This window comes from Protopterus annectens, chromosome 7.part0 (genome assembly GCF_019279795.1).
Source record: "Protopterus annectens isolate FY-2018-M chromosome 7.part0, PAN1.0, whole genome shotgun sequence".
NCBI lineage: Eukaryota > Metazoa > Chordata > Ceratodontiformes > Protopteridae > Protopterus > Protopterus annectens.
Genome location: NC_056739.1, coordinates 1,333,900,182 through 1,333,914,839, shown reverse-complemented (window position 1 = coordinate 1,333,914,839; position 14,658 = coordinate 1,333,900,182). Strand labels below are relative to the sequence as shown.

Here is a 14,658-nt window from a genome sequence, read left to right as displayed (position 1 = left end):
AAAAAATGGAGGATAAAGCAAAATCCATGCTAATAAGTCAAGGATTTCTTACAGGTACAGCCACCCAGGTTTAACAGGAACTGGCCTTCTAAAAATTGGTCCTTTTCAGTGTCAGACAGGCCACAAAGAGGCAGATACAGGCGTCCCAGAGGCAGATCTCCGCCCCAAGGCTCATACAGGCCTAAACAATGGGGTGCTGCTACCTCCAAATGCAGAGAAGACAAGTCACAGCCTTACAGGAAACAGTCCCAATGACTTTCCTCTACCAGATCCAAGCACTTTTCTTTTGGCAGCCCCCTTAGGGGGAAAACTAGCACTTTTTTCATCAAATTGGCAAATGGTTACCCAACACAAATGGGTCCTGAACATAGTGTCCCAAGGCTACAGGTTCCATTTTCACACTCTACCAAGATCAAAGGGCATGCCAGACCCGCCACACAGTCAATGGGCAGAGGCATAAAAACAAATTACAGCCCTCATGGACATGAGGGCCATTCAGCAAGTACCACAACAAGAGCAGGGGCAAGGATTTTACTCCAGACGTTTTCTAGTACCCAGAAAGGACAAAACCTGGAGAGCAGTACTGGACCTGTCTATACTAAATACATTTCTGGAAGTTCCAAAATTCAAGATGTTGACTGTACAGCAGCTACTGCCCATGCTGGGCAGGAAGGCCTGTGTCGTAACTTTGGACCTAAAAGAGGCATACCTGCATGTCCCAGTCGGACTATCTTGCAGAAGATACCTCCGATTCATAGCTGGCTCAATGCATTACCAATTCTCTGCACTGCCCTTTGGCTTATCTGCTACGTCCAGGATCTTCACAAAATGCCTGGCACCAGTAATTGCCTTTTGCAGACAAAAAGGAATTGAAATATATCCCTACTTGGACGACTGACTAATTCAAGCAGAGAACAAAGATATTCTTCTAAAGCATCTGGCATTTGCAAAAAGATTACCAATTGGCTTCGGGTACACAGTAAACGAAAAGAAATCAAAACTAGTGCCCTCTCAAGAGATAATATTCCTGGGTGCAAGCTTAAATACAACTGCCCAAATGGCTTATCTCACGCCAGACTAACAAAAGCATCTGACTACTTAATTCAAGAAATTGGCAACAAAAACCCACTTATCTGCAAGGAAAATCCTGCAGGCCTTGGGTTTCATGGCATCCTGCATAGTAATTCCATATGCCAGACCGCATATCAGGAAACTACAATGGTATCTAAAAAGTGTTTGGACTCAGCATTGCCACAGCCTGGAGACAGTAATTGCACTCATTCCCTGCCTGCAACAGGAGTTTCGATGGTGGTCAGAAGCCTGTCACCACAACAAGGGTCTGCCATTCAGTCTACCCACAGCCAGACAGACACTGACAACGGATGCATCAGATTATGCCTGGGGGCCCATATGGCAGGAAAATGTATTCAGAGCACATGGCCTACAAACCAGATGCATCTTCACATCAGTCAAAAAGAGATGCTAGCTGTTCAAAATGCCCTGACAGCTTTTCAAGGACCTACTTCATCCAGGACAGTTATTGATAAAGACAGACAACACTACGGTCATGTGGTACATAAGCAGGGAGGTACACATTCCTACCCCCTCTGCAGACAAGCAGTAACCTTATGGGACACAACATTAGCTTTTCAAGTACACCTGCAAGCACAATTCCTGCCAGGAAAAACAAATACTCTGGCAGACGAACTAAGCAGAAACCTCATGGATCCCCACGAATGGAAACTGGATCCACAAGTCTTCAGCATGATAATAAGGAAATGGGGATGCCCAGACATAGATCTATTTGCTTCCCCTCACAACTGCCAATTGCAGAGATTTTGCACAAGGATTTATCACAAGCAAGCATGGAAAGTGGACGCCCTATCCTTCAGCTGGAAAAATCTAACAGCATATGCCTTTCCTCTACTGCCTCTACTTCCCAGGGTACTCCTAAAGGTCAGACAAGAGAAGCCAAAAATGATACTGATTGCACCAGACTGGCCATGCCAGCACTAGTACCCAATCCTAAAGAGCTTGTCTCAAGGTCCAGCATGGATATTGCCTCAAACTTCTCACTTGCTGACCCAACAAAACAATCAGATCCTGCACAGCCAACTCAGAACCTTAAATCTGGCAGCATGGCGGATAATGTAGCATTCAGAACACTCCTCTTTCAAAAGCTGTTTTGGTTGTTATCTTGGAGGCCAGTAGGACCAGTACCAGACAATCTTATGCAGAGAAATGGAAGAGATTCTGTGCTTGGAACCAGGAACAAGGCATTGACATGTGTGTACCAAATATCCCTCAAATTTTACAATACCTAACTGAGATGCTGAACAAAGGCCTTTCTTTCTCATCAATTAAGATTCATGCCTCTGCCATTTCAGCCCATTACAATACGGAACCCCCTATCTTTTCTCATCCTTTAATAAGGCAAGTACCTCAGTGGGGCCAAAAACATTAGGCCTCCAAGGAGAGCACCAATTCCGGCCTGGGACCTCAATTATGTTTCGGAAAAACTCACACTGCCTCCTTTCGAGCTGGCATCAACAGCAGATATAAAATTCTTATCCTGGAGAACAGTTCTGCTCCTAGCAGTAACCTCTGCAAGGAGAGTCTCGGAGTTACAAGCACTCATGGCTGTGGAACCTTTCATCATTTTTCATCCAGACAGGGTTTCTCTGAGGACAAACCCTACATTTATGCCTAAGATGGTGTCCAGTGTGGCCCTCAACCAAACCATTCACTTGCCTACCTTTTATCCAAATCCAACAAGAGTGAGAAAATTCTGCATTCTTTGGACATACACAGGCAGCTACGCTTCTACTTGGACAGAACTAAAGCTTTCAGAAAGACTGAGCAACTTTTAGTGCCATATGCTGCGGGATCACAAGGAAAGGCTATCTCAAAACAGACTATTTCTAAATGGATATGCCATTGCATTCGTTTCTGCTATTCTCAACATGGCAAATCAGTGCCTAACGGCATTGGGCCTCATTCCACCAGAGCAGCAGCCATTTCAGCAGCCTTCCTCAGAGGAGTACCAACCAAAGATATCTTAGAGGCTGCAACCTGGAGTTCAGTGCACACCGTCACAAAGCACTACCACTTACCTCTTTACTCCAAGTCCAGAGCAGGCTTTGCCACTGCAGTCCTGCAGGGCCTCATAGCCTCTCCTAATCCTGTTTAGCCCAGCCACCCATCCTCAGCTTTGGGATTCAACCCAAGAGTAATGACTGCAACAGTGAAACACAATGAACATAGTACAGTTGTGTACCTACCATAAATGTAGATGTTCGAGTGTATTCACTGTTGCAGTCCAGGTTACCCACCTTGCATCCCCCCTTTCTTTGCTGGGACTTATCTGTACTTCTCTATCCTATACAACCTATGTGGTGGATTTGCTTGTAGATGAAGGAAATGTTATTTTTGTGTGTGCATTTTTATTGGCGTATTTTTCAGCCTACCAGTTTGGGGGCACCTGACATCTGGGGCAAGAAAAACTGAAGAAAATGGCGTCTGCTGCAACCTTTATACCCCTGGCGCACTGATGTCAGGGAAAAGGCGACAGCAACCGATGCCGGATCTAGACTTTGGAATTCTGGCCGACTGAGGGTAGCCTGCCAGCAGGATAATCCAAGAGTAATGACTGCAACAGTGAATACTCTCACACATCTACATTTATGGTAGGTACACAACTGTACTTTCTCAGTTATTGAGATAATTATTCCTAATGAGAGAGTGGTGATATAAGGAACCATACAGAGACCTCTAAAACTAGGTGGATTATCAGATTGAGCTAATAAAGGAAAGGGCCTTAATGATAGAATACCCTTGAAACCAGTTCTGAAGAATAGGAGGTTGTTCAAATGAAATTAAATTATTTTAATGAAAGACAGAGAAACATATTAAATATATATTTTAATTGTTTTTAATGAATGCATTTTATGTTACAATGTTTATTACATATCTATACTTGAAATGTTTTTCCAGTATGACTGGTTTTACTTTAAGTACTAATTACTTCAAGCATTAATTGGTTTGATTTGATTGGTTTGAATACTGTTTAAATATAGTTGGGTATGAAGTGTTTGTTTGAAGGTCTGAAGAAGTGATATGTGTATCATGAAAGCGCTTACCTGAGTGAATAAATTTACCTTGGCTTTTACCTACGTTTTATTTATTCTTGGACTGTGTTTAAACTAGGACATTCTGTCTTGGTTAATTCACCATTTCTTTGTAATTTTAAGAACTGCAGAGATTCCTTTCTGAAGCAGCATGAGATCTGATTGAAGTGGCAAAAAAATACCTTCATATTGTGTAACTGAGAAAAAAGTGGACATGAGAAGCAAAAATAATGGGAATGAGGGTTTTCTGGGCTCTAATTAACATATGTAATTGTAAGGAGAAAATAACTCTGGAATGTGGCAGTAAGGAGCAAATATTTGTTGGATGAGGTTAACTACATCAAAGGGTGGATTTGATCTTTAGTTGGCTAAAAGAACCATAGTGTCACAAATGGTCATGTTGTCTAGGAAGGAAAACAAGGTTCATTTTTTAAGTAGCACCCTGTTTAAGTGACATACTTTTGTTTTCAGCTCTATTCTGACTCATCCTTTGTCCATTTTTCTGCCCTTACTTGAGTGCCCCTGTAATGTATTCTAACAGCTGAAGGCATGACCTGAATGTGTTGGTGGGATTCAACACAAACTTTTGTTTGCAGGTGATGATGTCCTTCAAGGTAGCATCTGCAGTCATAACAAATGGGTTGTCCTGTCGTCAGGCAGCCCTTCGGTCGGCCGGATTCCAAAGTCTGGGTCCGGCTTCGGCTGATGTCGCACTTCACCCGACGTCATCTCTGCTGGTCTTCGGGTATAAAGGCATCGGCCGACGCCATTTTCCTCAGTCTTTCTTGCCGCGTGACGCCCGAAGCAGAAGCTGTTCGCAAGTGCCGGTCGGTCAGATCCAGAGATTACTACTACCGAATACTACAAGACTTCTAAAAAGCTAAGTACCCCGTTGGGGACTCTTTCTTGCCTCAGCCGATGTCAGAAAAAGTCAGTAACTGTTTAACTTGTGGGAAACAAATACCTCATAAAGATTTCCACTCTTACTGTCTGCTTTGCTTAGGCCCAGACCACGACGTAGCAGCCTGTTCGCCTGTGCTTCCTTCAACCGGCGACGCTTAGGCGCCGGTCGGAGTTTGCTGAACAGTTTTTCGGCTCAGATTTTGCGTACATTATGCCGTCGGATCCTCCGACTACCCAAATTGTTAAACGCAAAGAAAAAGACCGACACTCGCGGTCCGCGGTTTCGGCCGAAACCACGGTTAAGCAAGCCGCGAGTGTCTCTGTTTCGGCCGAAACCGAGAAAACTGGTCAATCTTCAGCCAAATCCATGACTACTACTGAGGCTCCTGCTACCTTAGTTGAATCGGCCTCAGAAGTTTTGCCTACTACTGTGGTTCCTAGTGATTTATCAGACACCATCCCTTTGGATGTCTCTACCCCAGCACGTGGTGCTGCTAGGCCTCCTGCAGCCATGTCTATTAAGGCCTTTGCCAGGGCTAAAGCAGCCAAAACTGTTAAATCAGTGCCTGTTAAGCCCCCTCACACAGGCCCACTTCTAGTTCACAAATGCTTACTCTGGCAGAGGATTTAATATCCTTAATTAGGGGATCCCAATCTCACCCAGACAGGGCCTCTCAGCCACCAGAAAAGAGATCTAGAGCAGAGCCCCCAGCCAGTGTCCTCTGATGATTCTGCGGATGACTCAGACATTACAGACCAGCCAGAGGCTCCTTTGTCTACATATGAAGATTCCGATGCTGAAGAATCCATTCCATCTGCCTCTCCGCCAGAGGAATTTTCCTTTGGGGAAACCTTACATGCCATGAGAGAACAATTCCAATGGCAGGGACAAGATTTCTCAGATTCAAGAAAAAGGCTTAGGACATTTCTGCACTTACCACAACATAGGCCCTTAGCTATACCTCCAGTACTGCCTGTTGTGGATGATGCATTTAATGATGTTTGCACTGCTCCTGATACTTTACCTCCAGCCCCTGCCAAACCAGATAGATTTTACAGGGTGCCAGACACTCATCACCACCTATACAAGGCCTCACTTGCAGATCCTGAGACTATATCCCAGGGGCCTAAGGCAGTAGCCTCGACCTCAGCAAAAAACCCTACTCCTTCTGAAAGGGAATCCAGGTCCTTAGAGAGATGGGGGGGGGAAAGTTTACACCTCTGCTACTCTCTCAGCTAGAGCTTTAAACTGTCAGTTTCATATGATCCAATACCAAGAGTTTATGCTTGATCAGTTAACTAAGAAGCTGTCCTCTGATGACTCCTTAGATAAGAAATATGTTTTAGAAATGGTGAATAACATCCAACAGGTTAGTAACCATTCTTTAAAATGTGGCTATGATGCACTGGAGGCTTCATTTTGATCAGCCATGACTGGCACAGTGATAAGAAGGCATGCATGGTTGAAAGAACAGGTCTTGCCGGATCATGTTAAAGCAAAGCTGTTAGATGCTCCTATGGATAAGGCCAGTCTATTTGGTACACCTGCTCAGCAAGTAATGAAGAAAATGGAAGAAAAGGCAAAATCTGTACAAACAGTTAAGGATTTCTTACAGGTTCAGCCCCAAGGTTTAGCAGGAACTGGCCTGCCAAAAATTGGTCCTTTCCAGACTCCTCAAAATCTCAAAGAGGCAGGAATAGACGCTCTAGAGGCAGAAATCAATCCAGAGGAGGTGCCTACAGAGGACGACAGTGGCAAGGCAATAACCGAAGCACGGACACAACCACTGCCACTACAACAGGACAATCACAGTGACTTGGCTCTGACACCGCCTACCAGGGAGCAAATAGCAGCACCTTTAGGCGGAAAGTTAGCCTTATTTTCGAAAAACTGGCACTGTATCACAAAAGACAAGTGGATTTTGCAAACCATAGACCAAGGCTACAGGTTCCACTTCCACACCTTACCAGTAAAAAGAGGAATGCCAAACCTACCTCCAAATCAAAAAACAGAAGCTCTAAAGCAGATAGCAGAATTAACAATGATGAGAGCTGTGGAAAGAGTACCAATAACAGAACAGGGCAAAGGATTCTACTCCAGACTCTTCCTAGTACCAAGAAAAGAGAAAAGTTGGAGACCTATTCTCGACCTGTCCGTCTTAAACACATACATCATTGTCCCAAAATTCAAAATGCTGACCCTACAGCAACTTCTTCCCATGCTGGGCAAGGAGTGTTGGCTGGTAACTCTAGATCTCAAGGAGGCATACCTGCACGTCCCCATACGACCAAATTGCAGAAGATACCTCAGATTTCTTGCAGGATCAGAGCATTATCAATTCTCAGCATTGCCTTTGGCTTATCTACTGCCCAGAGTATTCACAAAATGCCTGGCATCAGTAATCTCTCACTGAAGGCTACAGGGAATACAAATTTATCCATACCTGGACGACTGCCTGTTACAAGCGGACAACAAAAGCAAGCTGACAACAGATCTACAAAGAGTCATTTGCTTACTACAAGCCCTGGGATACACAGTCAATTTACAAAAGTCAAGACTGATACCATCCCAAACAAGAACATTCTTGGGTGCGGATTTGGACACAGTAAAACAAATGGCATTCCTAACTGCAGAAAAACAAAACAACTCCCTCTTTACTTCTTGGCATTAACAAAGCAGAACAAACTAACAGCAAGAAAAGTACTGCAGGCCTTGGGCTTCATGGCATCATGCATAATCTTGGTCCCACATGCCAGACTGCATATGAGAAAGCTACAGTGGTACCTAAAGAATTTATGGTCTCAACACAGGCACAGCTTAGAAACCGAAATCCCACTAATCCCGTGCCTGAAACAAGAGTTCCTATGGTGGGCTCAAGCATGCCAGTCAAACCCAGGCTTACCCTTCCACAACTTTCAAGCAAGCCAAACCATCACAACGGACGCCTCAGACCTAGGCTGGGGGGCAGACGCCTCAGACCTAGGCTGGGGGGCGCACATGTTGGACAAATGCATACAAGGATTGTGGACTCAAGACCAGCTGCACCTGCACATAAACCAAAAAGAAATGCTGGCAGTAAAACTAGCAATACAGAAATTCAGACCATTCCTCAGAGAAGGCCATTTAATGATAAGGACAGACAACACCACAGTCATGTGGTACATCAACAAACAAGGAGGCACTCATTCATACCCCCTATGCAGAATGACTCTGGACCTTTGGAATATGGCTCTGAGCTACAACATCCAGTTACAGGCAATGTTTGTGCCGGGAAAAGAAAACACCCTAGCAGACATGTTAAGCAGAACCACCTCGGATGCTCATGAATGGATGCTACACCCGGACATCTTCAAGGCCATCACAAAGAAATGGGGAATGCCACAAATAGACCTATTCGCATCCCCACTCAATCACCAGCTCAAAAAATTCTGCACAAGGACATGCCACCCACTTGCATGGAAGGTGGACTCTCTATCCTTCAGTTGGAAAGGCCTGACAGCATATGCATTTCCACCTCTTCCTTTGATGCACAAGGTACTACTGAAAATCAAAGAGGAACGTCCAAGGATTATCCTGATAGCTCCGAATTGGCCAAGACAACACTGGTACCCATTGCTGAGGAGCATGTCTCTGGGGAGAATGTGGTCAATACCCCTGATGCCTTTGATGTTAACTCAGAACAACTACAACATCATGCACCCAAACCTAAAAACATTGCAACTGACTGCCTGGAACATCACATAGCAGCAACTAACCCAGACCTATCCCAAAGGGTTAAAGACATTATCCTTGAAGCCCGCAGACCTTCAACAAGAAGGAACTATGCAGGAAAATGGAAAAGGTTTGTAATTTGGAGTACTTAAAGAGGAAAAGATGTGTCAAACATAGATATTGCTAACATCCTGGAGTACTTGGCAGAGCTTCTACATACAGGCCTGTCTTATTCCTCCATCAAGATACATGCATCAGCTATTTCAGCAGAATACAGCTTCGATCCACCTGTCTTTTCGCATCCTCTACTCAGGCAGTTCCTCAGAGGGATCAAGAATGTAAAACCTCCTAGGAAACCACCATTACCAGCATGGGACTTGAACTTTGTGCTAGAAAAATTGACACTCCCTCCATTTGAACCAGCAGCAACAGCAGATCTTCAACACCTATCATGGAAAACTGCTTTCCTACTGGCAATTACTTCAGCAAGGAGGGTTTCGGAACTACAGGCCTTAATGGCAGTACAACCCTTCCTAATCTTCCACCAAGACAGGATCTCCATGAGAACTAATCCTACATTTATGCCTAAGGTGGTATCCAGAGTGTCTTTAAACCAGGCAATCCACCTACCCACCTTCTTTCCCAATCCACAGAACAGGGGGGAAAGACTGCTGCATACCTTGGATGTACATAGACAGTTACGCTACTACCTGGACAGAACCAAAGGTAACAGAAAAACTGACCAGCTTTTAGTAGCCTATGCAACAGGAAGGGAAGGAAAAGCAATTTCCAAACAGACAATCTCCAAATGGATAGGAAATTGCATAAGATTCTGTTACTCCTACCATGGAAAACCAATTCCACAGAACATAAGACCTCATTCTACAAGGGCTACAGCCACTACCACAGCTTTCTTACGAGGAGTGGCAACCAAGGACATTATTGAGGCGGCTACTTGGACCTCCGTGCACACATTTGCCAAGCATTATAATTTACCTCTGTACTCTAGATCCCGAGCAGGGTTTGCCACTGCTGTACTGCAAGGGATCCTAACTACACCATAATTTTTCTTCCTCCACCCCTAGTTGGCTATGGTATTCTACCCATTTGTTATGACTGCAGATGCTACCTTGAAGGACATAGTACAGTTTTGTACCTATCATAAATGTAGATGTCCGAACAGGATAGCATCTGCAGTCAGGATTACCCACCCTCCTTCCCCTCTGTGGTACTCCTAGGGTATTTACCCTCCTATTAGCTAGCTGGGGGGAGTCTCTTATGGTGTATTTGTTTATATATATGTACATACATGCTTATTTTTTGTGTTTGCCTTCTACTTTTTTGGAAACATTGGCATTTATCCAAAATTTAGCTTTCCAAGAGGGCAACTGGCATCTGGGGCAAGAAACACTGAGGAAAATGGTGTCGGCTGATGCCTTTATACCCGAAGACCAGCAGAGATGACGTTGGGTGAAGTGCGACATCAGCCGAAGCCGGACCCAGACTTTGGAATCCGGCCGACCGAAGGGCTGCCTGACGACAGGACAACCCATTTGTTATGACTGCAGATGCTATCCTGTTCGGACATCTACATTTATGGTAGGTACAAAACTGTACTTTTCATAGCTTAAGGACACCTTGGCAGAATTTGTCATCCTTTCAAGATGCTGAGAAAATGTAATACATTTCATAAGTTTGAAACCTGAAAAGTGTGAATTCCTGTAACTCAAAAAAAAACGAATCCTCATTCCTTGAAGTGCAGAGACTTTGGAAATGGTTTAGAAATAAGGCATCTGGAAGCAAAACACCTATATGTGGTGTAGGAAGGCACAGTCCCCTTGAACACAGATGTTGTTTGGAAATCTTCAGTTTTACACTTATCAGGATTATCTTTGTTGCCATCCTTGTGTTAAAGAGTAAAGTAGATAAAACAGTGGAAGTCCGCATTAAATATTTTATCTCGGAACAACTCAGTAGTAGTGTAAGTTCAAGTAAAACAGAAGCCACTTTAAAAAAAAAATCTGTATATGTTTAGATATAACAAAATATCGGCTGTAAAATGGTGTGTTTAGGTGTCGAATCAAATAAAATATATATTCTCAGTTTTAGCCTGTCACAAGGAATGCATGCTTTTCAAGCAGTGGTACTACCAAGCTGTTGCATATAGAGTTCAAACTATTTTCACTACCAGTATTGATTTAAAAATAAAAAAGGTAAATGTCTACTTCTAAAAATATTAATCTAGAAAGAGAAGCCTTCAAGAAGACAAACTTTGTCTAGCAGCACAATTCAGAACCTTTCTTTGCTGAGTAAACCACAGCTTTGCAGCAAAGTGGAAGAAGGTCGAAATATGTGATTGATTACCCTGACTTCTGTATCCCTTTCAGAGGAAGGGTGTCAAGTAATATCTATAACACTTGCCTTCACAAAGAAGCACATTGCTAAGTAATGGGAAGTTTGTGCATCAAAAAAGAGAATCTTCTCTTATTAAACATGGACACATCTGCACCTCCAGTTTCATGTAGTGTACACATAATTTGTTACTGTTGTAATAGCAGAGTAGAGAATTACAAAGTAACTGATGGTGAAAGTAGAATGCTACAGCTGTAGTATTGTGATGTTGCAAAATTCTAACTGTGCAGAAAAAATTTCAACACTATAAACATTTAAGTGTGTATGTGTTTGGGGGTAATTTTAATGACAATGAGATCACAGCAACAATGTCTAGAAGCTGGATATGAGAAGCAATAGACTGGAGAAATGAGGGCAATACTACATTTAGAAAAATTAAGGTGTATGTAAAAATATGTGTATTCAGATTATTTATTCCACTGCTGTCTACATCATCTCCATGCATGCACAGTGCAAATAGTTAGAGCTTTTTCCACCACTTAACACAAGGCGAAGAATAGTTACATCACTGTGAAAAATGCTATGGGCAGAGATACACAATACAGTAATACTATTCAACTGACTGGTGCACAAAATCCATGTCCAATTAGTAATAGACTTTATGCCTCTCAGCTGTCCAGATTTTTGACTCATTTTTGAGTTTTTTTCCCCTCATAAAATTTGCAGTTTTCTGGAAAACGATTGTGGATTGAAGTCACTAAATAATGCCACACATTTGAGTTTTACACTTTATATCCTTCAGAAAATGCATGCTAACACACAGCTTGCTATTCTAGCTACTTTCTAAGTTTATAAGAGCAATATTTAAAATATGTCCCAGTTTTTGGATCTTTGTCTGCCCATTGTTTTAGCTTCTGTGACGTCCCTGCTCTGGGCCAGTGATCAAGGAGTCTCCGTCCTCACCATGGACATCAGTGAGGGATGTTCACTTGTAACAAATCTAAATACACACATTATTTCCAGATGCAGCTCTCTGCACCAAGCACAATTTCCCTTAAGAGCACACAAGGAACACGGTCAGTCCAGGGGCTGAGTTTCCTTCCCTCTCTGTCTTTCTCCAGGCTCCCAGTAAGACTCCCCATTGGTACAATTGTAGAGTTGAGTCCTCAGCCGAGTGTTCTAAGCCAAGTCCTCTATCACCCTCTCTGTGTCCCTGTTCCAGGTAACTGGCACGCGCGCACACACACACACACACACACACACACACACACACACACACACACCTGAGAAAGGCTGGCACAGGTTTACCAGCTTGCCCAGACTATAAGGTAGGTATTACCACCAGAACACTCCAAAACCAGCTACTCTAAGGCACTTACAAGGGTACCCAATTATACTGAGTAGAATAACAGAAATGGTAGAGTTTGACCAAAGCAGCAAGGCTTTCAGGAGTGGCCACAATGTCACCAAATAAATGTAAGTACTCTCAAAGGTAAATATTCTCTAAAAGACCAGACACAATGAAAAGTTTAAATATATTTAATAAGTAATAAAAGAACATGAAAATACTAAACCTCTATTAACAATAAACACCAGAGTTTCAATCACAGGAAATATTAAAAATAACACAGATGGATAGATTCAGACAGGTACAGGAAAAACAATATGTAACTAATCTCACTATATTTTCCTGACTGATCTAAAGAATTACTATTCCCTGGTTACTTACTAAAGCAAGGCCAGATGAAGTAGGTGAGTGGCCCTTTCTTGTCAGGTTTCAAAATCAGACTGCTCTGAGACTTCTGTCTCATCTAGTATTAAAACACCATTTCAGTGCTGGATTACAGAATGACATCATGTAGGTCTGGTCATCTGACTTCTAGTTCCCACACTACCCCCTTTACTAGAAACCGAACCAGAATTTAGCAAGCATGTTTTACCATACACACAGAGCTTTGCTGAGATGTGATGTCCTTCAAGGATGCATCTGCAGTCATCACATATGGGTTGTCCTGCCTCAGGCAGCCCTTCGGTCGGCCGGATTCCAAAGTCTGGGTCCGGCGTCGGCTGATGTCACCCTTTCCCCGACGTCAGAGCGCCTGCGGTATAAAAGCGTCAGCCGACGCCATCTTCCTCAGTCTTTCTTGCCGCGTGGTGCCCGAAGCAGAAGCAGTTCGCAAGTGCCGGTCGGCCAGCTCATGTAATTCAGCTACCGAAGACTTCAAAAGCTAAGTACCCCATTGGGGACTCTTTCTTGCCTCAGCCGATGTCAGATAAAGTTAATAATTGCTTAACTTGTGGGAAACAAATACCTCATAAGGATTTCCACTCTTACTGCCTCCCCTGCCTAGGCCCAGACCACGACGCCTCTGCCTGTTCAGCCTGTGCTTCCTTCAACCGACGCACTCTTAGACTTCGGGCGGAGTTTGCAGAGGAATTTTTTGGGGCTAGTTTTTCGTACAATATGCCGTCTGAGACTCCGACTTCACATTTAACAAAGAAACGGAAGGACAAGGACCGACACACGCGGGCCGCGGTTTCGGCTGAAACCACGGCCAGACCTACCGTGAGTGTCTCGGTCTCGGCTGAAACCGAGTCCTTGGTACTTCCGACCCCCGAAACCGCTCAACCGACAACCTCGGCCCCGGAGGCCCCTGCTGAGCCGGTTATTGAATTTCCTTCAGAAACTGGTGTCTTGGAAGCTTCCGACACCATTCCTCTAGACAAAACTACACCAGCATGTGGTGCAGCCAGGCCTCCTGCATCCATGTCCATAAAGGCATTCTCCAGGGCTAAAGCTGCTAAACACACAAAAGCTATGCCTCCCAGGGTTATTCCTCAGGGACCCACTACAAGTTCACAGATTCTAACCTTAGCAGAGGGCCTTATTTCCTTAATTAGGGGCTCTCAACCCCATCCAGACAGGGGCTCTCAACCTCCTCTAGACAAAAGGCCCAGGGTTGAGCCCTCTGATCCCCACTCCTCAGAGGAGGCCTCTGATGGCTCTGCTCTCTCGGACTACCAGGAGGAGGCTTTTTCGGCGTACGAGGACTCTGATGCAGAGGAATCTATCCCCTCGGCCTCCCCTCATGAAGAACTATCTTCGGGGAGACCCTTCACACTATGAGAGAGCATTTCAAATGGCAGGGCCAGGAATTCTCTGATTCCAGGAAAAGATTAAGAACTTTTCTGCATTTACCTCAGCATAGACCTTTGGCTATTCCTCCTGTTTTGAATGTCATTGATGATGTTTACTCTGAGTCTAGCATAACCCCTGACACTCTTCCTCCAGCCCCTGTCAAACCCGATAGGTACTACAGGGTCCCGGACTTGCATCATTTTCTTTACAAGGCCCACTCTGCTGATCCAGAAACTATTTCCCAGGGCCCTAAAGGGGTTGCAGCTGCCACAACTAAAAATCCACTCCCCTCTGAAAGGGAGTCCAGGGCTTTAGAGAGATGGGGTAAAAAAGTGTATACTTCTGCTACTCTTTCTATGAGGGCATTAAATTGTCAATTTCATATGATACAGTACCAAGAGTATTTGTTAGATGAATTGCATAAG

General features: G+C 44.0%; 1 protein-coding gene across 1 annotated transcript in view; it reads left to right on the top strand.

The window, feature by feature from the left end:
• MAGI1 (membrane associated guanylate kinase, WW and PDZ domain containing 1) overlaps positions 1-14,658 on the top strand; it is a 687,439-nt gene that overhangs the window by 131,312 nt on the left and 541,469 nt on the right. The gene's annotated exons all lie outside the window — the stretch shown is intronic.